Source organism: Chrysemys picta, chromosome 4 (genome assembly GCF_011386835.1).
Source record: "Chrysemys picta bellii isolate R12L10 chromosome 4, ASM1138683v2, whole genome shotgun sequence".
Classification (NCBI taxonomy): Eukaryota; Metazoa; Chordata; order Testudines; family Emydidae; genus Chrysemys; species Chrysemys picta.
The window spans coordinates 34,082,648-34,110,432 of NC_088794.1; the positions used below are offsets into that span (position 1 = coordinate 34,082,648).

Consider the following 27,785-nt stretch of genomic DNA (forward strand, 5'->3'; position numbering starts at 1 on the left):
AGGCTCGGTCATAATTTGGATACATTTGTAGGCCCAGTTGTCACAACAGTTCACCTTTAGGCATCTATGCTCTGTAAATCATCCTGTGAATTTTGGAGCTTTCTGGATAAATGATTAGAGCATGCTGCAGCCTTATGAAACAGGTGAATTTGAGGAAAAATCACCAACTTGACCTCTTGCCTCAGGAATTATATGGACAAACTGAACTGAGGGCAATTGTAATATCGATATTTTACCCTTGAAGGGTCACTGTATTTTGGGGTGGGATGTCATGAACTGTTCCAGTTGAGTCTCAAGGTCTTCAGTTGAATGTGACTGGATGAAATGTGATTAAACAGAAGCTTCTTCAAGGCACCATTTCTATTTATTTCAAGGCACTGAAGTAAAACCTAATAATACTACAATTGTCCGTAAGTGACCCATATCCTAGGTGAACATCCATAAGTATTTTAGAACAAGGGTCATGAGCTATAAGGAAAGAACAAGATCTTATTGTTGCTGACAAGAATAAATTAATAGTCTATGGGGCATATTATTTTCTTGCTACTGACTAGCAATTTTGGGTGTCGCAGTTTTTGAGGGCCCAACTGTGACACCATAGAGCATCTGCCCTTTGAAAATCAGGCTCTCTTCAGGTGTCTCAAGTTGGGCACTCGTAATCACTAGCACTTTTGAAAATTCAGGCTTTTCATCCTTATGTGTTGTGACTTATTAAAAGTGGGAACATCAACTGGGTTTTCCTTGAACATAAAACATTACATAAACACACAAGCAGAATATGAGATTGTGATATACAAGAGCACAATTCAGACTAATGTCTAGCTGTATCACCACTGCCCTGTAGCCTGGGGTGCCCTTTAGAATGCTTTGCTGCTGTAGCCACCAGCCTGGATTACTCTCACACACAGCCTCCAGCATGCAAGTCACTCCCAGCTATGTCTGTGTGCATGCTGGAGCTAGCTAGCCAGCCACACCTTGGCTCTTACCAGCCTTGATTATACTGCAGGGTGACCCCAACACACTCGGTCTTAAATGCTCCCCCCCCCCCCCCCGCCAAATGTATGTCCTATACTGCCTACCCTCTCCTGGATAATACAAGTTTATTTATAAAGTCAAGTCAATGATTTCTTTAATAGAAATAATATGCACACAACTTGCCACCCTAAATGGAGTTTCTCAGACCCTTCAATTTAAACACATTTGGATTAGATAAAACAAGTTTATTTACTACAAAGAGAGATTTTAAGTGAGTACAAGTAATGAGGCATAAAGGTCATAAATGGGAAAAATAAAGATAAAATGCAACTGGTGCCTAACTTCACTTTGAATTTAACATAGTTTGTTTTCTCACCACGTGCTTTCAGCAGTCTTACTGACCAAATTTCTTAGGTCAGGGCCCCTTCTCCCAGAATCCAATGAATGCTTCCTTTGTCATTTCAGGTGCCGTGAATGTGAGGGGCAGGGAGATGGGGTAGGATGGTGCCTTGGGCTGTTTGTCCCTCCTTTTTCAAGAGAAGGATGCACAGTATAAAAACATTTCCAGCTGAGATTCAGGAGACAAAAGTTCTATGTGGAAAGATGTTCCCTGCTGCTTTTTCCTCAGCTATTTGAGCTTCCTTTGTTTCCCTTCCGGCTTCAGGACTCTGTTTACTGCCTAAATGCAAAGTAAGCAGAGCACACATTACTTTAAGACAGACGTGTTTCCCAACCTCAGTTTAGATGTGTTAATAACACCATACAGTGGAATCTTATTGCTTCATGTACAATGTTGCTTCACACATTTTACCAGGACAATAATGACCAGCAAATCATGAGTTTTAAATGATACCCCACAAGGCATACTTTGTACAAAGGTTATTACAATAGGGTGTGGACACCAGGTTACATTCTGTCACAGAGGTACAGAAAAAGCACATCCATCTATTCAAAATAGAGCCATGCTGGATCAGAAACAGCTGTCCGTTACAGCTCCCAGTGGAAAGAGTGGGATGGGGAGAATAAGGAGATGGGAGGGAGAGGGTAGTGGGAGGGAAGGAAATAATCACTGCTATTTGTCTCAAGGAGCATCATTCAATGGACCAACATTAATGATTCTACAGTTAGGTGCCATTCCTGGCTTATCATGATTGGTCCATTCATATTTGCACCGAGACACTAAAAGGAAAATGAAAGGAGCAGGGGATCACTAAGCAGAAAATGTTCTAATTAATATGTTAATGTCTCATCACAAAGTTGATCAATATCTGCACGAATAGTTTCACTGGTGGTTTTATAGCACACTCTTCATAAGGGTGGCAAGATTGTAAAAAAACAAGCATAGAATCATGTATCTCCCTTATAAATTAGTCCTCCCATGGTGGAAGAAAATGGCATTTATCCTTCTGTGATCCCTTTGCTATTTCTCTCTGTGGTTCTTTTCCTCTTCCCGGTGAGCATTTGTGTAGGGATTTTTTTATTTCTCTTTTTTTTAAATGAACATGTTATGTGTATATGATGACGCGTGTTTATATTAAGAAAGGTAAAGGTGACGCGTGGTACATCTTGCCCTTGCAGTGGAAGGTTGAGAGGTTTGCAGTGGTTCTTAGGGCCAGTCTACATAGCAAGTTACTATCCGGCAAGCCAGTGTATGAATCTACAGATTCTAGCTTACCATGCAGTAACTCACTCCACTGTCACAAGCGTCTACACGGGAGTCCTGGAGTGTGGCTTGGCATATGATACTGTCAAGCCACACGCTGGGACTTTTTCGATTCTATAGCAATGTCCATGCAATATATTACAGTACAGTGTTGGTGCGCTACAGATTCTCACCTTGGCTTGCTGCACAATAATCTGTCCTGTAGACAAGTCCTCAGTTGTGTCTAATGACCAGTTGCTTCTGTGGAAGTGTGGGAGAATCTTGCTTTTCATTTCTTTGCTGAGTGCCTGGCTCTAAACAATGCTCGTTCTCTTTGTTCGCAAAATTCTTTCAAGAATTTTATGTGTGAAATGGTGGCATGGTAGTGGTGGTGGAAGGTTGCATTGCATTGAAACAAGTGAATTCCCTACAGTACCACTAGATTTATTACTGCTGGATCCTCACAGAGAGAACGTAAGTCAGAGCAAGGTTGCCAAACACAAATAAATCAACCAGACACACTGAAATTTATGGTCCCCTCCAGAGAACAGAATGGGAGCTGTGATTTATATATTTATTTACTTTAATAAATATAAAAAAATAAAGTGTGACATTATTTATAGGGGATTTTGGCAGTGAGCGATGACAATTCAATTTCTTCCTATCTACCAGTCAACAAGTCTTTCCCTGGAAGAAGCTCTTGTAAAATGGGTAGGATTTTAAAAATACAAAATGTCGTGTGTGTGTGTGACAATGCTGTTTTGCAAGTTGGAAGAAGTGACTGATCAAGGGATTAATGAGAGGCCATAAGACAAACAAAAACGGACTTTTGCTATTTACTATCAGAAGACTAATTTTCCCCCAGGAACTATAATATACACATGTGATGTGCACCAGCCCACAAACTATACCATCCTACGTGTAAGCATGAGTATGTTCAGAGAGAGTAGTTGACTAAACAGGATGCTGGAAGGCTGGCATAAAGGGGGTCGGTGGGGAAGGTTCTGGGGTGTAGTATCTGTGGCATGTAGTGGTAAGGTGTGTTCCTCTTGATGGTGACCAGCCCTCTGTGATGAACGAAGTGGTTCAGGACTATTTAGAAAAGCTGGACGAGCACAAGTCCATGGGGCCGAATGCACTGCATCCGAGGGTGCTAAAGGAGTTGGCGGATGTGATTGCAGAGCCATTGGCCATTATCTTTGAAAACTCATGGCAATCGGGAGAGGTCCTGGATGACTGGAAAAAGGCTACTGTAGTGCCCATCTTTAAAAAAGGGAAGAAGGAGGATCCGGGAAACTACAGGCCAGTCAGCGTCACCTCAGTCCCTGGAAAAATCATGGAGCAGGTCCTCAAGGAATCAATTCTGAAGCACTTATTGGAGAGGAAAGTGATCAGGAACAGTCAGCATGGATTCAGCAAGGGCAAGTCATGCCTGACTAACCTAATTGCCTTCTATGATAAGATAACTGGCTCTGTGGATGAGGGGAAAGCAGTGGACATGTTATTCCTTGACTTTAGCAAAGCTTTTGATATGGTCTCCCACAGTATTCTTGCCAGCAAGTTAAAGTAGTATGGGCTGGATGAATGGACTATAAGGTGGATAGAAAGCTGGCTAGATTGTCAGGCTCAACAGGTAGTGATCAAGGGCTCCATGTCTAGTTGGCAGCCGGTATTAAGCGGAGTGCCCCAAGGGTCAGTCCTGGGGCTGGTTTTGTTCAATATCTTCATTAATGATCTGGAGGATGTCGTGGATTGCACCCTCCGCAAGTTGCAGATGACACTAAAGTGGGAGGAGTGGTAAATATGCTGGAGGGTAGGGATAGGATACAGAGGGACCTAGACAAATTAGAGGATTGGGACAAAAGAAATCTGATGAGGTTCAACAAGGACAAGTGCAGAGTCCTGCACTTAGGACGGAAGAATCCCGTGCACTGCTATAGACTAGGGACTAAATGGCTAGGCAGCAGTTCTGCAGAAAAGGAGTTAGAGGTTACAATGGACGAGAAGCTGGATCTGAGTCAACAGTGTGCCCTTGTTGCCAAGAAGGCTAACGGCATTTTGGGCTGTATAAGTAGGAGCATTGCCAGCAGATTGAGGGACATGATCATTCCCCTCTATTCGGCATTGGTGAGGCCTAATCTGGAGTACTGGGCCCAGTTTTGGGCCCCACACTACAAGAAGGATGTGGAAAAATTGGAACGAGTCCAGCGGAGGGCAACAAAAATGATTAGGGGGCTGGAGCACATGACTTATGAGGAGAGGCTGAGGGAACTGGGATTGTTTAGTCTGCAGAAGAGACGAATGAGGGGGGATTTGATTGCTGCTTTCAACTACCTGAAAGGGGGTTCCAAAGAGGATGGATCTAGACTATTCTCAGTGGTACCAGATGACAGAACAAGGAGTAATGGTCTCAAGTTGCAGTGGGGGAGGTTAGGTTGGATATTAGGAAAAACTTTTTCATTAGGAGGGTGGTGAAGCACTGGAATGGGTTACCTAGGGAGGTGGTGGAATCTCCTTCCTTAGAGGTTTTTAAGGTCAAGCTTGACAAAGCCCTGGCTGGGATGATTTAGTTGGGGATTGGTCCTGCTTTGAGCAGGGGGTTGGACTAGATGACCTCCTGAGGTCCCTTCCAACCCTAATATTCTATGAAGAGCAGAGAGAGATGCACTGTGAAATAGCTCTCCTTATCCTTTCCTTGTTCTTCTGTCAGGTGTGTTGTGTGCAGCAAAATGAACTGTTGCACAATAAAGTTCCTTGTGTATGACTCCTTAATAGGAGACTGTCAGTGGAAAGCCAACAGTATGTTGACCGTGTTGCCTTATTGCAGTGTTGTCTGATTGTGAGTGCAGGGATATATGTGATATAATACCATGAGAAGAAGATACTGTAGTCTTCCTCTGTGACCAGCATTTTGGATGGATATTCTTTCCTCATCCTTTTCCTGTTTTGTAGGACAATCAGTGGATTCAGCATTACTGGAGAATATCTTTCGCATCCTTACCTTTCTCATGCCTTTGGTTTAACTACTGATGGCCAGTGAAAATACCTAGCATAGGTTTGTCAACCCTATTTTGAATGACTTTGCTAATAGGTAAGAGCCTATAGCATTTCTCTCCGCTCTTCTGCCTTCATATCCATTCTGCCACACATATCATGTGTCTGAGAGGGAAAAGAAGGTTGAGGAAGCCCAAAACTGCATAAGGAGATGGCCGATGAAAACTCAGATGCCAGGTGCCATTTTACAGGGAAGCATTAGGTTTTGTATGAAATCTTGGGCCCAGATGCTCAGCAGATATAAATCAGTATAGTGCCACTGAAGTCAATGGAGTGATGTTGATTTACACCAGCTGATGATCTGGTCCCTAATTTTTTTTTTTTTAAACAAGACTGCCCATTTCTTTAAAGGGAAGGCTGTTTTGGTTAAAGTGGGTCAGATGGCTAGGGGCCAGCATCTCTCATCCATCTCTGGGCTACCTTTGATTTTCAGGCAACGAACACAGACAATCCCCTCTGAGTTTTCCCAGCAGCTCTTTCAGAGAGCTGCCCTTTATAGGTATTTCTCCTTGGAGTGCCTTTAGCTGAGAAATTAAGCAGCATAACGTGTGTAGAGACATTGCAATGCTCCAAATGCTAATACTCTGCTGATATGGTTCAGTGGCAGGGTTGATATAATACTTAGCCCTGTCTCTCTCTCAGAACATGTAACGGGGGAAATATAACTATTCATTAGCAAACAAAAGGGAGGGATTGATACTTGGAGAACAAATCAGGTCATGGGGATGGTTTCTTTCAGTTGGGACTCAGCCTTCAAGTACTTATAAACCTGCTACTGGTATGCCACATGGCTCTCTTTAATGTGCCTGAGAGAACTCTGTACTCAGCTCTTTTTTCCTCCCTAATGTTTTTTCTTTTGCTCGTCTGTGTTCTTGGCCTCCATCACCATGCACTGCTTACCCTTCTGAGCTGAGAAAGAGAACTCCACTTCCTTTCCCTCTGGGGTAAAAGGCACTTGTTGCACTGGCGGTTTCCATGGCATCATCAGGTTCCCAGTTTAAGGAGGAGAAGGTATGTGTTTGCTCACAGAATTCTAATGGTTTTTAAGCCTGGTGGTGTGTAACACATGCAATATACAAAAAATAATAATGAGGGCATGTCTGCTTTAACCTGTGTGTGGCTGGAGAATACTGTGTGGCGTATTTTCTTCTTACAGCATTTACTTCTTGGTTACGTATTTCCATTGCCTTTATGGTTCTTATGGTAATTGGTAATTAGGGAACAACCCCATCTTATGTAACTGTAAAAGCATTTATTACATGCAATGTATCTGACAAACTGGGGGAAGGGAACATGGACCCTTAGCTAGAATTTTCAAGTGACTAGTATGTTTGAGTGACCAACTTGAGGGCCTGAGTTTCAGAGGGTGGGTGCTCAGCAATTTCTGAAAATCCTTTAAGGCATCTCAAGTTAGGCACTCAAAAATCAATCCTCGCTTTTGAAAATTTGGGCTTATAAACCGAGGCCTATTTTTATAGCTACTCAAGCATGTGCCACTTTCCTCACTTGAGTAGACCCATAGAAGTGTACTGGACTGCTCCCCAGAATAAAGCAATGCAAATGTTTAAGTGCTGGCAAGACTGAGCTGTAATCTGTGAGACATGGTACCTAATGCTTCTGTCCTGCCTGCTATACCAAAGGTTTTAAAACCTTGAGTAGACCTGCCGAGCTTCTTTCTCTGTATCTTAATCTGATAGCAGCTTGTAACATACGTTCCCTTTTGCCATGGAGCTTGCAAAGTGATTTAATGAGACATTCACAATCTCATTTCTTTTTGTCTCTTAATTTAAATGTTCCTTATTCAAATATTCACAGCTTGATGGTCCCGCTCAAGGCAAAAATCCACCATAAAAACCTAGGCAAAGATAATGCTAGACAATTGAGCCTTTTGGAATGGTCTCTCTCGTCCTTTTTCCTGACTCGTCACCAATGAGGCCGTTATATATTTCAATAACTCTCAGTCGAAGTTCCTCATCTCTTTTAATCATCTCTTGTATATCTTCCATTCCGCTCTCATCTGTCCTTTATTTTGCCCATCCCTGCTGTTGTCAGAGCTTGAAGAATTAACCAGCATTTCTAAGGGGTGGGAACAAGGGCAGTTAAGGATTGGTCTGTTTTCACTGCTAACCCTGGGCCAGTATCTTTACTCACACTGCATCGTACCTCATTCCTCAATTGGCCCTGTTGACTCCAATGGGACTATTTCTGGTGTAAGGTACTGTGCAATGCAAGTAAGAGCATTGCACTCAGGGACTGTGGTTCCCAGCCAATGGGAGCTGCAGAGGCAGCGTGCGGAGCTGCCTGACCATGTCTCCGCCTAGCAGCTGAGTGAGGGGGTTGTCGCCGCTTTCCAAGGAGCCCCCCATGTAAGCGCTGCCCGGAGCCCGCCTCACCCTGACCCGTGCCCTCAACCCTCTTCCCCCTCCCACACCCAAACTCTGCTGCTGCTGGGGATAGAGTAGGGGTGCGATGACTGCCTGAGCTGCCCCTGAGCCAGGCGCACCGGCCGCTGCAGAAGTCACGTAAAGTCACGGAATCCGTGACCTCCATAACAAACTCGCAGCCTTACTGATTATCCATTGCTCTTCCCCTTGTGTGGTCATCTGTGTGTGCTAAGTGGGTATAAAATGCTACCATACTGATTTTGCAGCTCGTAAAGATGTAACTGACTCTCGGGATGACAAGAAAGTGGAAAATTGGGGCCCGCTGTCAACAGCTCTATTTTTCATGACTCCCTCACCCTCCCAAGGCTATTCCTGTTGAAAATGAAATTGTGGCCACGAGGCTACCAGCAGATTCTGTTACACGGTGGTATGTACATAGGCCAAGATTGTCAAAAGAGAGGTTACATGATTTCCCCAAGGTCCTACTGCAAGATTTTGGCACAGCTGGGAATAGTACCCAGATCTCGTGACTTCTCATCTAGTGTCTCACTCACCAGGCTTGTTTTAAAAGCACTGCCCTGCAGCCACTTAATGACGGATTCCTCAAATAGGTTCCCTCCCTTTGGCTTTCGCAAAGACAGTGCAGATGTATCATTTTGAGGTGACGTTTTCTTAAGGGAGAGATGTGCTCATGCAAAGGACTTCATTAGGCACTTGCTTCTCTGCCTTAGTATTTTTCTTCTGAACTACCGTCTCACCTTCCTGTCAGTGCAGCTTTGTCTTCACTAAACCATGGCAATGATGACTGAATGCTCGTTGCTGTGGCGTTTGCTAATCCTCCTCTTGGAGCCAGTGTTGCTGCTTGTGCCTTGGGGTGAACATGGTGTGGTGATAGCATTTAGTCTGGTAGAAAAACAAATGATCACGCTTCCCCCGATTTCCTCCTGGGTAGCATTATTTGCGATTGTCTAGACTCTCAAAAGGCACAAGTAATTAATAGCCCAAGTAGTGGAAGGACAGTTTTTAAAAACCCTGCTCCTCAAGAACATGTTAGGGCTTTGGGTCAGAGTTTAATGACTAATTGCAACATGCTCCTGCTCTTTTTGAGGAGTCGCTGTTTATCTAGCCATGCAAATCATTTTTCATTGACCGCAAAGCTCTATCCTGTGATAGGAAAACAAACGTGAAAAGGAATCCTTCCGGGGTAGCTCTGGAAATTTTCTAGAGTGCACTGCTGCGCGGAGATGTATAGGACGGGACAAGACCAAAAGAGAGAGAATCGTGACTAGTATGAAGAAGGGAGACTGTGAACTTTTGGTTCACCCTACCTTATAACCCAAGCAGGAAACAGGCACTAAATTGAGAGGTGGCCAATTTGAAGATGATAAAAGGAAATAATTATTTTCATAAAATGACCATTAGTCTGTGAAGCTCATTGCCACAAGATATCATGGAGGCCAAATGCTTAGCAGGATTTAGACACGTATGTAGGTAACATGGACATCCAGAGTTGTAGCAGTAAATACTATGACCACCTCAAGAGTACTAGAAGGGATATAAACCTTCATGCCCTACAGCTTAATTCAACCTTTGGTAGTTTGGGTAACGAGGGGAACTTTCCCTGGGAGCAGGTTGTCACATAACTGCAAAGTGCAGGCTTCCTTGCACCTTCCTGTGTAGCCTCTAAGTGCTGCCCACTGTTAGATTAGATAGGAGCACTGGTCTGGTGCACTGTGGCAATTCGTATGCTCCTCTGTTAGCACAGGTGAGGAGTGGGTTGAATAAACCTGAGAGCAACTCTCATCTCTGACACCAATACTCCTAACAATGTAGGATCCAGGCCTGTAGTTTTGCCTGAGATAGTACTTTGAGTTCTGCTTGCCTGTTTGAGTTTTGATGTACTTAAATTCTTACTAATATGTGTGAACAAAGGGATTCTTACGAAGGACAAAGACGGACACTGTAAACGTTACTTTTGCCTAAGCCAAATGGGTTTGTTGTATAATGGGAACAGATAAGAGCAGCTGAAGTGTTACTGGGCATGGTGGGAGTGTAATGGTGTCGGACTCCATCAGGTGGTTGAGAGACATCTACATAGAACACATCACTGGACATCAGCAATACCAGCAGGGATGAGCTGGAATGCTGAGGAGAAGCACAGTGGGGAAAGTAACTGAAATAATTTCCTTCTGGATTGTACTTGCTAAATGGATAACCTACCCTAAATTCTCAATGACTGAGGGACAATCTTCACTCATTGCTATATTTGCTTTCCACAACCAACTCTCTGTATTACTTTTCATGAGTGATGTACCCGAATACTTGGATGCTAATACCTAAATTGTATTCTTACATTTTATTCACCTACATTTGGGTTATTGCTGATGATGCACTATATGTATCTTATCACTTTAAAAGCAAACTTTGTATTTCTTGATAATCTAAGCACTATACCCAGATGTACAGACACTCTTTTCTCAACCTGTGTACTATATAAATTTTTAACATTAGCTTTAATAACCTTTTTAAATATATGAGCACATACTTAAAGACTGGTTCAACTTCTTATCTTAAGGCAAGGTCAAGCAACCAGTTGGGAGGGTTAAGGGAGGATTTGTGGGGGGAGGTAAAACACTAAAAGACCAGAGAAATGCCTGCCCCTGACTGGAGCACAACCTCACTCCTTACCCCTCCCCTGGGGTACAAAAGGGGTGGGAATGAAGACCCACGACCCCCTCTCCTCCCCCCCTCCCAAAAAAAAACAGAACATGACCATAAGTTGTAAGGGGTGGGACTGTGAGCATGCGTTTCAGGCATAATTATGCCTGCTGGGGAGAGGTGAGTCGGAACACTGGGAAACAAGGCTTTGCAGTGTAAGAGTTATGGGACACGTTTGCTGGAAACTAACCCCAATAAACATTGCATTGTCTGCACTTCGGACTTCTGGTTTTCTGCTGTCTGCCTGTGTGACAAAAACCAGGGGAAAGGGTGAAGGGAAAACCTGCCCCAAGGGACTGTTCCTTCCTAAGCCCTAAGAGTTTGAGATTGGCTCCTGCCATAAAGCAGGAGAGTTTCTATCCCTGCCCAAACTCTTGTTTTTAAAAATATTTACTGCTATAGCTCAGAATAGTCTCGCTATCCATATAAATAGCAAATACTGTTTTGCATCCTACTAAGCTTTTTGGCCTCAATAATGTCTTGCGGCAATGAGTTCCACAGACTATTTTTTTCATGGGGAAATTTCCTTTTATCAATTTTAAATTTGCCTCCTTTCAATTTCATCCAATGTCTCATTATTCTTGTGTTCTCACACTGGTTAATCTGACCTGTTCTTCCTACCTGTTGGTTTGATTTATAGTTTACAAGGAGGTAGTGGCTAGAGACCCTTGTGTTCTAGGTGCTGTACAAACATATAGAAGATGAAAGTCCCTGTCTCAAACTGCTTATACTTGAAAAAACAATACATGCCCTGGATGAGACAAGCAAAAGTGTGTCAGTGTGCGAGGTGGAGGAGCCAGGGTAACAAAAGTAATAGTATAGGCACGATTCTTAGCCAATCAGAAGCTGTAATTCCCTATTGATGCCCTTTTTTGCCATTTTTCCTCTGCCTTTGCATTTTATCTACATTTTTTCTCTGACTGATTTTTCCATATTTACCATCTTCTATGACTTCACGTCGTGTCCTTCATACTCATCATCATCTTTGCTACATTCTCCTTTATCTTCCTCCTCCTCCTCCTGCAGTCCCTCCCTTCTGTATCGCCAGGAATTCTTCTGCAGCTCCTTCATCTTCTTTGCAGTGTGTCAGCCACCTCCCCCCGCCCGAACAGTTCCCTGCTCACCTCTTCCGCTAACTCAAGCTTCTTTTTATTATAGCCAATAAAACGTATGGGAGGAATCCTATTCACCTTTGGAAATTACTGTTGTCTATAAAAGGTGTGAGTGCATAATTTTGGCTGGAAATAGAGACCTGAGAGATGTGTCGTTCCCAGAAAGGAGTCTAACTAGGGAAGCAGCTAGTGTGTATGTTTAAGTAGATACTTTTTCATTGGATGGTGAAAAACTTTAGGAGATTTTCTCTTGCTGCAGCATATCAAGATAATATGCAAGAGCAATGAGCTAGATTTTCAGCTTAGTAACACTGGGGTGAAGATTATACTCTGGTATAAATGATCTCTGAATACAGCCAGGTATATTATGACCAACATTTCCAATCTTGGATGCCTGACGTGACTCTAATGTTAGCACCCAGGGCCGGCACCAGCGCAGGAAGCAGGTGCTTGGGGCAGCCAACGGAAAGGGGCGGCAAGTCTGGCTCTTGGGTGGCAATTCGGCGGCGGGTCCCTCAGTCCCTCTCGGAGGGAAGGACCTGCCACCGAATAATGAAGCGGTGGCGGTAGAATGCCGCCGAAGTGCCGCCGATCGCAGCTTTTTTTTTTTTTCCCGCCGCTTGGGGCGGTAAAAATGATGGAGCCGTCCCTGTTAGCACCTCTCAAAATCAAGCCTCTTATTAGGTGCCTAAATATAAATTTGGGTGTCTAATTTTAAGCACTTGAGTTTCAAAAGTTTGGCCCTTCTTTCTGCTTCATACCACAGAAAATAAACGTCCCTCAGTCCATTCCTCCCATGACAGCGCATGTCAGCCTGTGCCATAGTGTTGCAGCAAATCATGCCACACAAAATAGGTTATGTACTCTTGGTATCTTGCACGATGGCACATTTTCCTGTTGCAAATCAGTATAATCAGCTTTGCAGTACCCAGATCACCTGTATAATGCAGTTGAATACACAGCAGAGACTAGCTAGCTTTTCAACAAAGGTTTGAAAGTAAAAAAAAAAAAAAAAAAAAAAAAAAAAAATTGGCCTTGCCGGAGGTACATGTGCAATGATCACAATCATGACTGAGAGTGGATCTCTATTCAGTTCTTTCTGTGTGTGCACCAGGGGAGAGCTTGACAATGGTTTTCCTGCATTGAGATTCTGAACCAGGCTCACAGCAGTTGCAAATAGATGATCCTAGTCTCTGACTGTGCTGGCAATGATGAATTGAAGCCCTTGAGATACAAGACTGAGCAGACGCAAGTGACCTTAACTGACACAAAAATGAAGCCTTATCTGCATCAGAGGGGATGCTCAGCTTGCCAACCTCTGCTGTCTAGAACAAGAAAAAAGCCAGAGACACTGGCACAGGTTGTCATAAGAAAGAAGCTATGAAAATGCCTGACCAATTATTTATTAGGTATGCAGAGCACTACCAAATAATAAAAATGTCACATAAATAAATATTATTTAGCTATCCTTCCCTCAGATAGCCCTTCCCCCATGGATAGTCCTTGCTCTTGGAGCCAATATGTACTTGTCTGGGCTCTGTGCTTTTCCTTTCTTCTTCTCATCCTCTTTGAATTTTACACTGTATTCCCCTTTCACCCTAATATTCACCAGGGACATGCTCTGAAATCCATTTCTGAATTGAAAGGGCATTCTTCAGGATTTTCTGGATAGCAGTAAAAAACAATCAGTTAATGGATGCTGGAAGCTGAAGACCACCATTCTAGACCAGGGGTCGGCAACCTTTCAGAAATGGTGTGCCGAGTCTTCATTTATTCACTCTAATTTAAGGTTTTGTGTGCCAGTAATACATTTTAAAGTTTTTAGAAGGTCTCTTTCTATAAGTCTATAATATATAACTAAACTATTGTTGTATGTAAAGTAAATAAGGTTTTAAAAATGTTTAAGAAGCTTCATTTAAAATTAAATTAAAATGCAGAGCCCCTGGACCAGTGGCCAGGACATGGGCAGCGTGAGTGCCACTGAAAATCAGCTTGTGTGCTGCCTTCACCACGTGTGCCATAGGTTGCCTACTCCTGTTCTGGACCTTTAGCTGCAGGACCAACTTTTACAGATTTTTAGCAGGAATTCAACCACGTCTTTTCAGAAACCAGCACTCGGGGTCCTGCTCATGTTTGAGACCTCTAGGTGCTAATGTAATACATCAAGTACTTATTTATTTTTATTTGTATCCCCTTCCCATCTCCACATGCTTGGATATTTTCATCTGAACTCCAGCTCTGTGTGTAGCACAGATTGACATGAATAGTATTGTTTAAGGCAGCATTTTAGAAGAGGGGATGGGTGGGCTTGTGATTAAGGCACTGGACTAGTACCTGGGCGATCTAGGGTCAAATCCTTGCTCTCTACTGGACACCATGGGTATGTCTACAATGTGATTAAAAAACCCGTAACACCTAGTCTCAGAGCCTGAGTCAGCTGACTTAGGCTCATAGGGCTTGGGCTGCAGGGCTAAAAATAGCAGTGTAGATGCTCAGGCTGGAACTTGGTCTCTGAGACCCTCCCCACTCATGGGGTTTCAGACCCCAGGCTCCAGCCCTAGCCTGGTCATCTAGGCTGCTATTTTTAGCCCAGCAGCCCGAGCCACCTGACCTGAGCCAGCTGTGACCATGCTGCAGGTCTTTTACTGCAGTGTAGACCTACCCTATGGGGCCTTGAACACATTGCTTTCTTTCTCTCAATGCCTCCATCTGTGAAATGGGGGTGATACTTCTGTTCTCCCACCCTTTCGTCTCGCTTGTCTGTTTAGGTTGTGAACCCTTCAGGGCAGGCATGGGTGAGTACAGCACCTAGCACAATAGGAGCCCGATTTCAGTGGGAGATGCTAGGAGCTACTGTAATACAAATAGTTATTAACAATATGTATCACCATTTAGGCCAGCGATTGAGTCTATTACTATCATGGCACATGTATTGTTAGGAGGAGGCTGGATGCTGTTGTTTCTTCTACTGGGTACTGCTCCTACTCCTACAGGGGAGGCGGATAGGGTTTCCACCAAAATGATCCAGTATGAGACATGTTTAGTACCTGAAGGCCTCTGTATGTGTGAAAGGAGAAGCCTTAGCAAAACAGAAGTCATTGCACCGATCTTGAAAACAATTATGCACATGCATAACTTCAACTCCATGAGCAGTCCCATTGACTTTCCTGAGTCTTCTCACGTGCTCTTAGGTAGAGTCAGGCATGAGTGTTTTACAGGTGTGGGCCTTAATTTAATCTGCCTGGTGCAAAGTGGAGTTTAATTTGCATGTAGCTCTCTAACTCCTGAGGCTATGGCACAGCAAGACTTCTTTCCTTGGTAGCAGTGACACGCGCAATGGTTTCCTGTGTTTCCTTGATTGATGGGCATCCCCACAAAGGGGTTCTGTGATACAAATCCCCTGTGAAGAAAGGGTTCTTTTGCTCTCATTGGAACTGGCTGCACCCAGCTGCTGAGTGTGATTCCCAATATAAAGTCAGGGGGGAGGGGAAGGGGAGAAGAAGAGAAGTGAACAGGAGTGTACTTGAAATTGAAAATGTTAAAGGACACGCGTTTCATGCAACCGCTGTTTCCCTCAGAGATTGATTGCTCTCCAACAACGAAGGAGCATGTGTCCTGCAATAGTGACCCTGTGCACTTCAACAGCAGTCTCCATCTGAGGCTCTCAGTGTGCTTTACAAACACTGACAAATTAAACCTCACTGTGCCCCCGTGGGGGAGTATTATCATTTATGGATGGGGAGACTGAGGTAGAGAAGTTAAGTGACCTGTCCAACCTCATCTAGTAAATCAGTTGACTGAGGCAGAAATAGAGCAGGAGTCCTACTTCTCAGTCCTATGTGCTACCTACTAGAACACGCTGGCCAAGATTTCCCACAATGGGTGTTTAGAGGTAGGCTCCTAAATCCTTGCTGAAGCACCAGATAAGTGGCCTTATTTTCAAAAGGGCTGAGCCACCCATCAGCTCCCACTGAAAGCAGCAGGAGCTCAGTCCTTCTGAAAATTGGGCCCTGGAAGCGCAAATGATGATTTACCATCAGTTATGATGCACCAAATGGATTACCCTACAAACAGGAGAAACCCAGTGTGGTTATCATGGCAGGTGAGGTTTGGGGGGTGTTTTGAAAGAGGTGAGAGAAGGGGTTTGGCAAACATAACAGGGACCAGGAGGCTGTTTTCAGTGTATGGGTGGTGTGCAAATGGGACTGGACAAAGAAGATGAGAAAGGATTGGGGAAGAAGCTTGAGTGGGGGATAAGGAGAGAAATGGGAAAGGAGGAGATGGAGGTAAAAGATTGTAGGCAGGGCAAAGGTCAGGAAAGGGGAAGCTTGACCTTAATGCAGAAGGGAAGAAGTTAGTGGGAGACCTGGGTTCTATTCTCAGCTCTTCCATTGACAAGCTGTGACCCTGAGCAAGTCACTGCTCCCTTCAACATCAGAGCCCCACTGTGCTGTGTGCAGGTTAGACCCTCTAGATGCTACTTTCAGTAATTTCCCATAATTGATAAGCCGCCAATTAGAGTCAAGGTCAGATTTACCCAACATCTATTTCTACTGGACACACAAATCCATGCCAACATCATGAGATGATATTCCAAATAGACACTTCAGATAAAAAGGCATGCCATTTAACTGAGCACCAAGGCTCTGTGTAGAAGCCACTTTGCTATTGTTGATGGTGAATGCCATTTACTAGTGCTCCATTTGTAGCTCTAGGTGTATCTGGCTGGGCTGTATCGCTCTAGTACTTCTAGCTGTAGCTACCAGTATCCAGAGCTAGAAACTGGCTTAGCAAATTGTAAGAATAACAATCATAGAAATTTTAGGGCTGAAAGGGACCGTGAGAGGTCTTCCAATACCTCCCCTGCCTATGCTGATGTAGGACCAAGCATATGTACACCATCCCTAACAACTGTACGTCCAACATGTTCTTAAAAACCTCCAATGACCGGGATTCAACAACTTCCCTTGGAAGCCTATTTCAGAGCATAACTACCCTTGTCGTTAGAAAGTTTTTCCTACTACTTAACCTAAATCTCCCTTGCTGCAGACTAAGCAGATTCTGTCTCATTCTAACTTGTTCTAACTGACCAGTCCTCTTTATAACAGCCTTTAACATATTTGAAGACTGTTACCGGGATCCCCTCAATCTTCTTTTCTCAAGACTAAACATGCCCAGTTTTTTTTTTTTTTTTTTTTTTACTCTTTCTTCATAGGTCAGGTTTTTCTAAATCTTTTATCATTTTCTGTTGCTGTCTTCTGGACACGCTTTCCAATTTATCCACATCTTTCTTAAAGTGTGGTGCCCAGAACTGGACACACTACACCAGCTGAGGCCTGAGAATGTCAGCTTAAGACTTCATAGGTTTTGAATTTATATAGACATAAGGCTAGTCTACACTAGAATCGGTACAGTGGCGCAGCTCCAGCAATGTAGCTGTAGTGCTGCCAGTGCAGACGCTCTGTGGCGATGGAGAACTCTCCCATCGGCGTAACTGTTCCATCTCCCCATGCGCGGTAGCTTTGTCGGCGGGAGAAGCTCTCCTGCCAACAGCGCTGTCCATGCCAGCGCTTCTGTCGGTGTAACTTATGTCGCTCAGGGGGTGGCTTTTTCACACCCCTGAGCAATTTAAGTTCTACCGAAGCAAGCGCTAGGGATTCTGCCTTTCTGCTTTATGGATAGGCTGGGATGTATGGAGAAGAGATAAGAGGGGAGGTATATGACAGGAGAATCAAGTGGAACAAAATACAATGTAGCCTGTGTTTCTTTTATTTGTAAAGGTTTTCCTGACTGACGTTTTTATCCCAAGAGCATTACAGAAACTAATCCTTGTCAACTAACATAAATCAAAAGCACATCTCTCCCACTCCCTCCCCTTCTGCCGCACACAATCCTAGACACACAATTAAGGGAATATTACTGTGAGTTTCATATAAACAGGAGGAACCAGACATAAGCTGGTTTCAGACAGTGTCCTGGGAGGGATGTTATTTAACTGTCAGCCTGGGAGTTCAGACCAGATAACATGTTTTTACTTCATTATTGAAAGAAGGAAAGTGTGTGTGTGTGTGTGTGTGTGTGTGAGAGAGAGAGAGAGAGAGACACCAGACCATTCCCTCCTTCTAATTTCCATAGATGGGGTCTAGGGTGAGGGAGAAGGGGAGGAGAAATCTCCCTGGGGGTTCCCTTGCAGAGATCATCCCATCAGTGGGGAACTGAGGTTTGCTTCCTGTGGAAGTGACCCAAGGACCCATGCATGAAAGCCTATGTCTGCACCAGTGTAGACAGGTTCCCCCTTCTCTCCCCTCCCCCATAGCTCTAATAGAAACGTGATACCAGGGATTCCCATGGGAAACCCCATAGGAAAGAAAACCCAGCTTCAGGCTGGTGAATGATGGATGGTCCAGCGCTATGTAGGAGACCCAGGTTCAGTTCCCTGCCCTACCAAAAACTCCCTGTATGACCTTGGTCAAGTCACTTAGCCCCTCTGTCTCTCAGTTCCCTATGTGTAAGATGGGGATAATAGCACTGCCCTACTTCACAAAGGAATTATGAGGACAAATGCATTAGCGATGGTTATACCCCAGTAAAGGGGCATGGACATACCATAGATAGACGGATGTGCATCTCAGCCAGTCTCCACTCTCTCAGGAACTCCGGACTCTGCAGAAAGTGCCAGGAAGGTGGCAGAGTGCCTTTTGTCATATTCAGATTTGGGCACACGATCTGGCTCTGAAAAATTTAGGTGAAGCTAATGCACTAGGGTTTCAGGACCTGTTGGATTCAAATGTGGATTGTCACTAGCAACTCAGTCCAGTCTGGATATTCATCCACCTCCCAAAGCCCATCACACTGCTGATAATATAATATTAGGGGAGCAAGTCGAGTTTTGTTGCATCATCAGGACTGAAGTTCAGTGGCATGGCAGCAGGGAGTGTAACAGATCAATACCGAGATGCATTGGTGGAGTGGTCTGGGGGCCTAGGACTGAAATATTGTTTGATGAGGATGTGGGTTATTGCAAGTCTGCAGTGAAATGTATTGGCAGAGCTGCATGGTTTGCAGAGGCCCAGGATTTGAACAGCCTCTACTGTTTATATAAAAGATCTAGTGCATTAGTTAGAGGGCTGTAACACTCATACACCTCTCTTTGTGGTTTAGCTACTAGAGCAGGGGCGGGCAAACTTTTTGGCCTGAGGGCCGCATCGGGTTTCTGAAATGTATGGAGGGCCGGTTAGGGGAGGCTGTGCCTCCCCAAACAGCCATGCATGGGCTGGCCCCTGCCCCCTATCTCACCCCCCCGCTTCTCGCCCCCTGATAGCCCCGCCCCTGGACCCCCACCCCTAACTGCCCCCTGCCGCCCTATCCAACCCCCCCCTCCTTTCTGACTGCCCCCCCCCCCCGGGACCCCTGCCCCATCCAACCACCCCTTCTCCCTGACCACCCCCGGATCTCCCGCCCCAACTGCCCCCTGGGACTCCTGCCCCCAATCAACCCCCCTGTTCCCCGCCCTCTGATTGCCTCAACCCCAGGCAGCCACGCTGTGCAGCACAGAGCACCGGGTCAGGCCGGGCTCTGCAGCTGCGCTGCCCTAGGAGCTTGCAGCCCCGGCGCCCAGGGCATTGCGTCGGTGGTGCAGTAAGCTGAGGCTGTGGGGGAGGGGGAACAGCGAGGGAGGGGCTGGGGTCTAGCCTCCTGGGCCAGGAGCTCAGGGGCCGGGCAGGCCGGTCCCGCAAGCTGGATGTGACCCGGGGGCCGTAGTTTGCCCACCCCCGTACTAGAGAGAGACAAGCCACACTGGGTTAGTTATACATTCCCCATCCTTTGCTTCAGATGCCTACAGTTGCTCAAATCCCTATCCTCACTTCGTACTGATTCCACTGGTTCAGATGTCTGCAGGCCCGCTGAATCTTACGGCGGCATGAGCCTCTCCTTTCTGAGCTAACAGACTAGTTAGCTGTTAGTTGAAAGGTAGTAACTGAGTCTTAACCATCTACAAGTGGTCCAACCACTAGTGGTTGGACCAAGAATTGCACTGTGGTTAGCATGGGTTACAATGGCACCACTTTTTGAGATACAGTTCTAATAAGAACAGGAGTACTTGTGGCACCTTAGAGACTAACAAATTTATTAGAGCATAAGCTTTCGTGGACTACAGCCCACTTCTTCGGATGCATATAGAATGGAACATATATTGAGGAGATATATATATACACACATACAGAGAGCATAAACAGGTGGGAGTTGTCTTACCAACTCTGAGAGGCCAATTAATTAAGAGAAAAAAAACTTTTGAAGTGATAATCAAGCTAGCCCAGTACAGACAGTTTGATAAGAAGAATACTTACAAGGGGAGATAGAATCAATGTTTGTAATGGCTCAGCCATTCCCAGTCCTTATTCAAACCGGAGTTGATTGTGTCTAGTTTGCATATCAATTCTAGCTCAGCAGTCTCTCGTTGGAGTCTGTTTTTGAAGTTTTTCTGTTGTAATATAGCCACCCGCAGGTCTGTCACTGAATGACCAGACAGGTTAAAGTGTTCTCCCACTGGTTTTTGAGTATTTTGATTCCTGATGTCAGATTTGTGTCCATTAATTTTTTGCGTAGAGACTGTCCGGTTTGGCCAATGTACATGGCAGAGGGGCATTGCTGGCACATGATGGCATATATCACATTGGTAGATGTGCAGGTGAACGAGCCCCTGATGGTATGGCTGATGTGATTAGGTCCTATGATGATGTCACTTGAATAAATATGTGGACAGAGTTGGCATCGGGGTTTGTTACAAGGATAGGTTCCTGGGTTAGTGGTTTTGTACATTGATGTGTGGTTGCTGGTGAGTATTTGCTTTAGGTTGGGGGGTTGTCTGTAAGCGAGGACAGGTCTGTCTCCCAAGATCTGTGAGAGTAAAGTTCTAATAAGTATGATCCCTGAAATAGAAGGTGGGTAGGAAAGGAGGCGTAGAGACCCTGTAATCCCTAAAGAGGGATTAGGAACAGCCACTTTGGCAGTATATCAGGAGCAATTGTGACGATATCCCACACAAAGGAATTGACCTCTTTTTCTCTCCCCTGCTGCAGTAAGGTTTGGTGGCTGATATTGCATGCATACACAACTCGTTAAGCCTATAAATCATTTGATAGAAAAAACAAATCCTCATAACCCACCTGAACCTTTTACTCATGTGGAACATTTCCATTCAGTGCTGGTGCGAGGGCTGCCAGCGTTCAGTCTCTGAATGGCTGCAGTATTATCAGAAGACTTGGGGATCTCACTAGTACATTTCTACACAGAGGAGCTCAGGCCCTCAATGGGGAAGCACTGGCGAGGCAGTGTGGCCTATTGGCTGGGGCACTACAGTGGGAGGCAGGAGATCTGAACTCTACTCCTGTCTAGGACATTGATCTGCCATGTTAACTTTGGCAAGTGCCTTCAATTTTCTGTGCAGCTTTTTCTCCTCACCCTCTTTGTTTTGTCCAATTAGACTGTGAAGTCTTCAGAGAATGGAGTGTATCAACTTTGGTTCTGCAGCGCCTGGCACAAGTGGAGTCTCGATCTCTGTTGGGGTCTAAGAAAGGAGCCTGTCAGAAACCTCCCTACTTTTTAGTTAATATACTTTCTTTTCTCTCTTTTTTGGTCTTTGAAGGGGAAAAATAAGTTTCTATTTTTTTTTCCTTTTAAAAGAAATGAGGCTTGACAGGTCCTGGAAATCAGTTTTCTGGAGCTATTTGGTGCGCTGAGGGGCCTGCAGGCTCATTTATACACCCACATACTCTACAGTCCAGATATTTCATTAGCTCCGCGAATGTCTTTTGTATGCTGTGACAGACTCATGAAGTATAATAGCAATAGGGCTGGGGGAGAGATGAGGGCAGGAAACGCTGCCTCCTGAAAATCTGTCTAAATGTTTTATTCCTTGTAAATTCAGAACAGACAGATGAGACTATTCTTATTTTCACTCTTTATTGTTTACAGTTCCTTTTGTGGAAGGGAGGCTAATGCGCGTTCAGATGGCTTTCCCCAGAGAACGCTCTGCAGCCTGGGCTGCTGCGTATGCTGCTTGAACAGGTTTCATCTGTTGTCTTGGGAGAGAATGGGAAAGGGACAGGCAAAGAAGTCGCTGGCAGGGAGTGGTGTGGAGGTCCTGCAGGTCAGAAAAGGGATGTGCGCTCGAGGTGGGACAAAATGGTGGGAAACATTTGTTTGAACCCCCACAACTTTTACCTAGTTGCTGGCTTTGGGGCAGGAACCAGGAGGGAGGAGAGACGTGTGGCTTTAAGCCACTTTTGTGCTCTGCATCTGGGCTCCTGGTGGACACACAGCAGCCTCCAGGCTGTTCTAACTTATGCTGTGTTTCCTATGGCCTTCTTTGTGCCCTGGGAAGCAGAAAGTAGCCACTGTACAAAGCGTTCTGGGCACACTCTGCTCGTGGCAAGCCCCCAGCATGCCCCATCTACCAGGATCCGGGAGCTGGGAGTTCAGAGCCCTTACGCTAGGCCTGTACTTGCAGGGGAGGGCTCCTGCCCTGGGAGTATTCTTGGGAGTTAGGCCTGGTCTACATTAGGAGGTTATGTCGAATTTAGCAGCGTTAACTCAAATTAATCCTGCACCCATCCACACAACAAAGCTATTTATTTCGACATAGAGGTCTCTTTAAATCGACTTCTATACTCCTCCCCGACGAGGGCAATAGCGCTAAATTTGACATGGCCATGTCGAATTAGGGTAGGTGTGGATGGAATTTGACGCTAATAGCTCCAGGAGCTATCCCACAGTGCACCACTCTGTTGACGCTCTGGACAGCAGTCCGAGCTCGGATGCTCTGACCAGCCACACAGGAAAAGCCCCGGGAAAATTTGAATTCCTTTTTCTGTCTGGCCAGTTTGAATCTCATTTCCTGTTTGGACATCGTGGTGAGCTCAGCAGCACTGGCAACGATGCAGAGCTCTCCAGCAGAGGTGACCATGCAATCGCAGAATAGAAAGAGGGGCCCCAGCATGGACTGATCGGGAAGTCTTGGATCTGATCGTTGTGTGGGGTGATGAGTCCGTGCTTTCGGAGCTGCGATCGAAAAAACAGAATGCGAAGATCTATGAGAAGATCTCAAAAGCCATGAGGATACAGCTGGGATACAACGCAGTGCTGCGTGAAAATAAAGGAGCTGAGAAAAGGATATCAGAAGACCAAAGAGTCAAACGGACGCTCCGGATCCCAGCCCCAGACATGCCGTTTCTACGAGGCACTGCATTGCATTCTAGGTGCGGCCGCCACCACTACCCCACCACTGTCCGTGGACTCTGACGATGGAGTATTGTCGACGGCTGCTTCCTCAGAGATGTTCGCAGACGGGGAAGATGAGGAAGGAGATGAGGAGGACGAGGTAGTCGACCGTGCTTTCAACGCTGGTTTCCCCGACAGCCAGGATCTCTTCATCACCCTCACGGAGATCCCCTACCAACCCTCCCAAGGCGGTACCCTGGACCGTGAATCAGGGGAAGGATCAGTCGGTAAGTGTTTTAAACATTTATTTTGAACAGAATAGGAATGGTATCTTAACAATGGGTTTTTCATGATTAGTTTGCCCTAGGCGCTTTAGTTTCTAGTCCTTACCAGTGCAGCTACTGGAAAATTCTGTCAATATGTCCGGGGATAGAGCAGAAATCCTCCTGGGACATCTCCACGAAGGTCTCCTGGAGGTATTGTGAAAGCCTTTGCATCAGGTTCCTGGGGAGAGCGGCCTTATTGCGTCCTCCATGGTAGGAAACTTTTCTGCACCAGGCTAGCAGCAAGTACTCCGGGATCATTGCCTCACAAAGCATGGCGGCATACGGCCCTGGTGCTTGCTGGCATTCACGCAGCATGCGGTCTTCCTCTATCTCCGAAATCCTCATCAGAGTGATATCTCTCTTGGTGACCTGCTTTGGATTAGGGGAATGTTAGTATTGGGACTGATTGCCTGTTCCTTTACATAACTGTAACCGGCTGTTTACAGCCACGCGGTGGAGGCGTGACAGGGGCAGCATGCAGGGATCTTTCCCGGGGACAGCTGCGAGGGGGGTGGGACAGGGGCAGAGTTCATGCTGGCTGGATTACCGGCAGCAGGAACTGGCCAACGCTAGGAGCATTGCTTGGAACGTGAAAGGAGGGCACTGCTATAAATTAAGCTTTAAGCAGCCAAAAGTCTATGGCTTACCATGTCCGCCTGCTAGCCGAATTCCGTTGTCCGGCCCCGCTTGTGTGATCTGTACAGCAAGACCCCAGGCACTCAATGGGAAGGCTGAAAATTCAACCTTGTACTGATAGGTGCGCATGTGATAGGTGCTGTGCATGGTCTTGTTCACAGAGAGAGACTATATTCATTGTTTGCAAAACTGTATCTTTGTGAGGAATTCACTCCCTTTTTCCCATCCCACAGCTGCGAGCGTCTCCCGAGCTACCCCGGCATCCCCCTCCCAGAGGCTGGCGCAGATCAGGCGCCGAAAGAGAAGGACATGGGACGAGATGTTCTCAGAACTTATGGGCTGCTCCCGAGCCGAGGCGGCACAGCAGACACAGTGGAGGGAGAATATGTCGCAATACCAGCGATCACACAGCGAACGGGAGGACAGGTGATGGCAGGAAGACCAGCAGGCGACTCGAACGCTACTTGGACTAATAAGGGAGCAAACGGACACACTCCGGCACCTTGTAGATGTTCTGCAGGACCGGAGGCAGAAGGACAGAGCCCCGCTGCAGTCTATCTCTAACCGCCCTCCCCCGCCACAAAGTCCCATCCCCCCCGCCACCCAAAGTTCCAAGAAGGAGGGACGGCAGGGGCCGTGAAAACAGTCACTCCACCCCTGCAGACTGCTCAAGTAACAGAAGGTTCTCATTCCCAAAGATCTGATAAGTCCTTTCCTTCACTCCAAAAGCACCTCACCCAAGCCCCTGTCCCAATTTCATCCCCTAACTGTGTAGTTGTTAATAAAAAATAAGTTTCTGTTAATTACTGTTTCCGTCATGTTCTTTTAGAGGAGAGTGTGTTTGAAGAGGGGGAAGGGAGTTGGTAATTGGAGAGGACAGTCCCCTACCAGGGTACAGACACGGGGGCAGGTTCAGCAGAAGGTGTCACACACATTGCAGTCACTAGGCACCCTGATCAGTCTGGGAGATGGTTTTCATGTTCTGTGTGGAGGGGCTATGTGAGTTTGTGGCGGGGGAGGGCGGTTACAGATCTTATGCAGCGGTCCTTAGCCTGGATCACAGAGCCACGCAGCAGGGGATCTGTAACCGCCCTCCCCCGCCACAAAGTCACATAGCCCCCACACACAGAGTCCCGAAAAGGAGGGGTGGCAGGCTCCGTTGAAACAACCAGTCCACCACTGCGGACCACTCTAGGAGCAGGAGCCTGTCATTCCTCGAGTTTAGAAGCGTCCTTTCCATCACTACACCCGCTCCCCACCACAATCTGCGTCCCAGTTTCAACACTTTACCATGAAATCCTTAATAAAGAAAACGCTGTTAATGAACAAAGTTTCATTTATTTTATTTTTAAAGGTGTGTTGGAAGGGAGGAAGGGGGTTGGTAACTGGAGAGGATAGTCAACATTAACTGGGTAAAGAAACGGGGGCAGGTTTAGTTTCTGTTTAAACAAACGTAATAGTCACAGGTTACCCTGCTCACTCTGGAACCTAGCTTTCAAAGCTTCCCGGATGCACAGTGCGTCCCGCTGGGCTCTTCTAATCGCCCGGCTGTCTGGCTGGGCGTAATCAGCAGCCAGGCGATTTGCTTCAACCTCCCACCCCGCAATAAACATCTCCCCCGTGCTCTCTGAGATTGTGGAGCACACAGCAAGCTGCAATAACAATGGGATATTGGTTTCGCTGAGACCAGAGCGAGTCAGTAAGCTTCTCCATCTCCCCTTCAGACGTCCAAAAGCACACTCCATCACCATTCTGCACTTGCTCAGCCGGTAGTTGAAGAGTTCTTTTTCAGTGTCCAGGGTGCCTGTATAGGGCTTCATGAGCCAGGGCTTTAGCGGGTGGGCTGGGTCCCTGAGGATGACTATAGGCATCTCCACATCCCCAACAGTTATTTTGTGGTCCGGGAAGTAAATACCTTCCTGCAGCCGTCTAAACAGACCAGAGTTCCTGAAAACACGAGCATCATGAACCTTGCCCGGCCATCCGACGTTGATGTTGGTAAAACGTCCCCTATGGTCCACCAGTGCTTGCAGCACCATTGAAAAGTAGCCTTTTCAGTTAATGTACTGGCTGGCCTGGTGGGCCGGTCCCAGGGTAGGGATGTGAGTTCCATCTATAGCCCCACCGCAGTTTGGGAATCCCATCGCAGCGAAGCCATCTATGATCACCTGCACGTTTCCCAGGGTCACTACCTTTGAGAGCAGTAGCTCAACGATTGCGTTGGCTACTTGCATCATGGCAACCCCCACAGTAGATTTGCCCACTCCAAATTGGGTTGCGACTGACCGGTAGCTGTCTGGCTTTGCAAGCTTCCAGAGGGCTATGGCCACTCGCTTCTGGACAGTCAATGCTGTTCGCATCCGGGTGTCCTTGCGCTTCAGGGCAGGGGACAGCAACTCACAAAGTTCCAGGAAAGTTCCCTTACGCATCCGAAAGTTTCGCAGCCACTGTGATTCATCCCAGACCTGCACCACTATGCGGTCCCACCAGTCCGTGCTTGTTTCCTGGGCCCAGAATCGCCGTTCCACAGCGTCAACATGACCCATTGCCACCATGATGTTCACGGTGCGGGGTGCTGTGCTTTGAGAGAGGTCTGTGCCCCTCTCAGACTTAATGTCCTCACCGCGCTGCCGTAGTCTCCTTGCCCGATTTCTCAGCATCTGCCTCTGAAAAAGGTGGATGATAAGGTGCGAGGTGCTGACAACGGCCATAACCGCAGCGATGATCGCAGCGGGCTCCATGCTCACAGTGCTGTAGCGACCGCACTGTCAATCACCAGAAAAGTGTGTAAACTGATTGCCCCCCGGCGCTTTCACGGAAGGAGGGCGGGAGTGAGGGTTGAATGATGACAGTTACCCAAAACCACCCTCGACACATTTTTTTTGCCCCCGCAGTCATTGGGCGCTCGACCCAGAATTCCAATGGGCAGAGGGGATTGCGGGAACTGTGGGATAGCTGCCCACAGTGCATCGCTTCCAATGTCGACGCTTGCCCCGTTAGTGTGGACTCACAAAGTCGATTTACTGTCCTTAGTGTGGATACACACGTTCGACTTTGTAATATCGGTTCCACAAATTCACTTTAAATAAAATCGAACTACTCTCGTAGTGTAGACATACCCTTGGTTTCCACTCACTTTAAGATGCCTTTACGTTGCCAGAGTGTCATGAAGGGGTATTAGCCTAACTGAGAACCTGAGGGGTCAGAAGGAAATTGCTCCTGGTTTAGCCCATCTGTAGGATGCGTACGTTTTCAGCTTAGCTGCCTACACCCTTATCTGGGAGTGAGTTCTTGCTTCTTGCTAGATCCCCCTATGGATTTACCCCTCCACAGTGGTGGCCAGTCCCAGGAGAGTGCACTCAGAGCTGGGTGTGTACGTAGAAGCTGAATTGCCGCTAGGGATTTTAGAACAGCACAAGAGTATTTTAAATGCAGAGTAATAGATATGCCGCCTCTCCGGTGCCTCAGACCCTCCCCTGTTACGGCTCCCATTGGTGCTGCATGCCAAGCGTTCCAGGAGGTCACAGCCTTGCTAATGCAGACCTGTGTAGTCGCTGACCCTGCACAGCTTCAGATTTTCCTTTCTTCATTTCCCAGGCTGTGAGGTTTGTCTCCCAGGTGATTGGCTCTGTTCCCGAAGCTCATTCATATGCCTGCAGCTGGTGTCCCTGAACTACTCTCCGTTTTCAGAGGTGCTGAGCTAGGCCTTCTGCCAATG

At 46.4% G+C, this 27,785-nt stretch overlaps 1 protein-coding gene across 14 annotated transcripts in view; it reads left to right on the forward strand.

The window, feature by feature from the left end:
- Positions 1-27,785, forward strand: part of TSPAN4 (tetraspanin 4) — a 716,150-nt gene that overhangs the window by 189,683 nt on the left and 498,682 nt on the right. For 2 of the 14 annotated variants that reach the window (XM_065594659.1, XM_065594661.1), the window contains exon 3: positions 21,861-22,035. The exons of 10 other annotated variants lie outside the window; for them this stretch is intronic. The gene's annotated coding sequence lies outside the window, so the exon portion shown is untranslated. Of the gene's footprint in view, positions 1-6,359; positions 6,683-21,860; positions 22,036-27,785 lie in introns of those variants that run through there. 2 more of the 14 variants (XM_042862177.2, XM_065594668.1) reach the window with 2 other exon arrangements.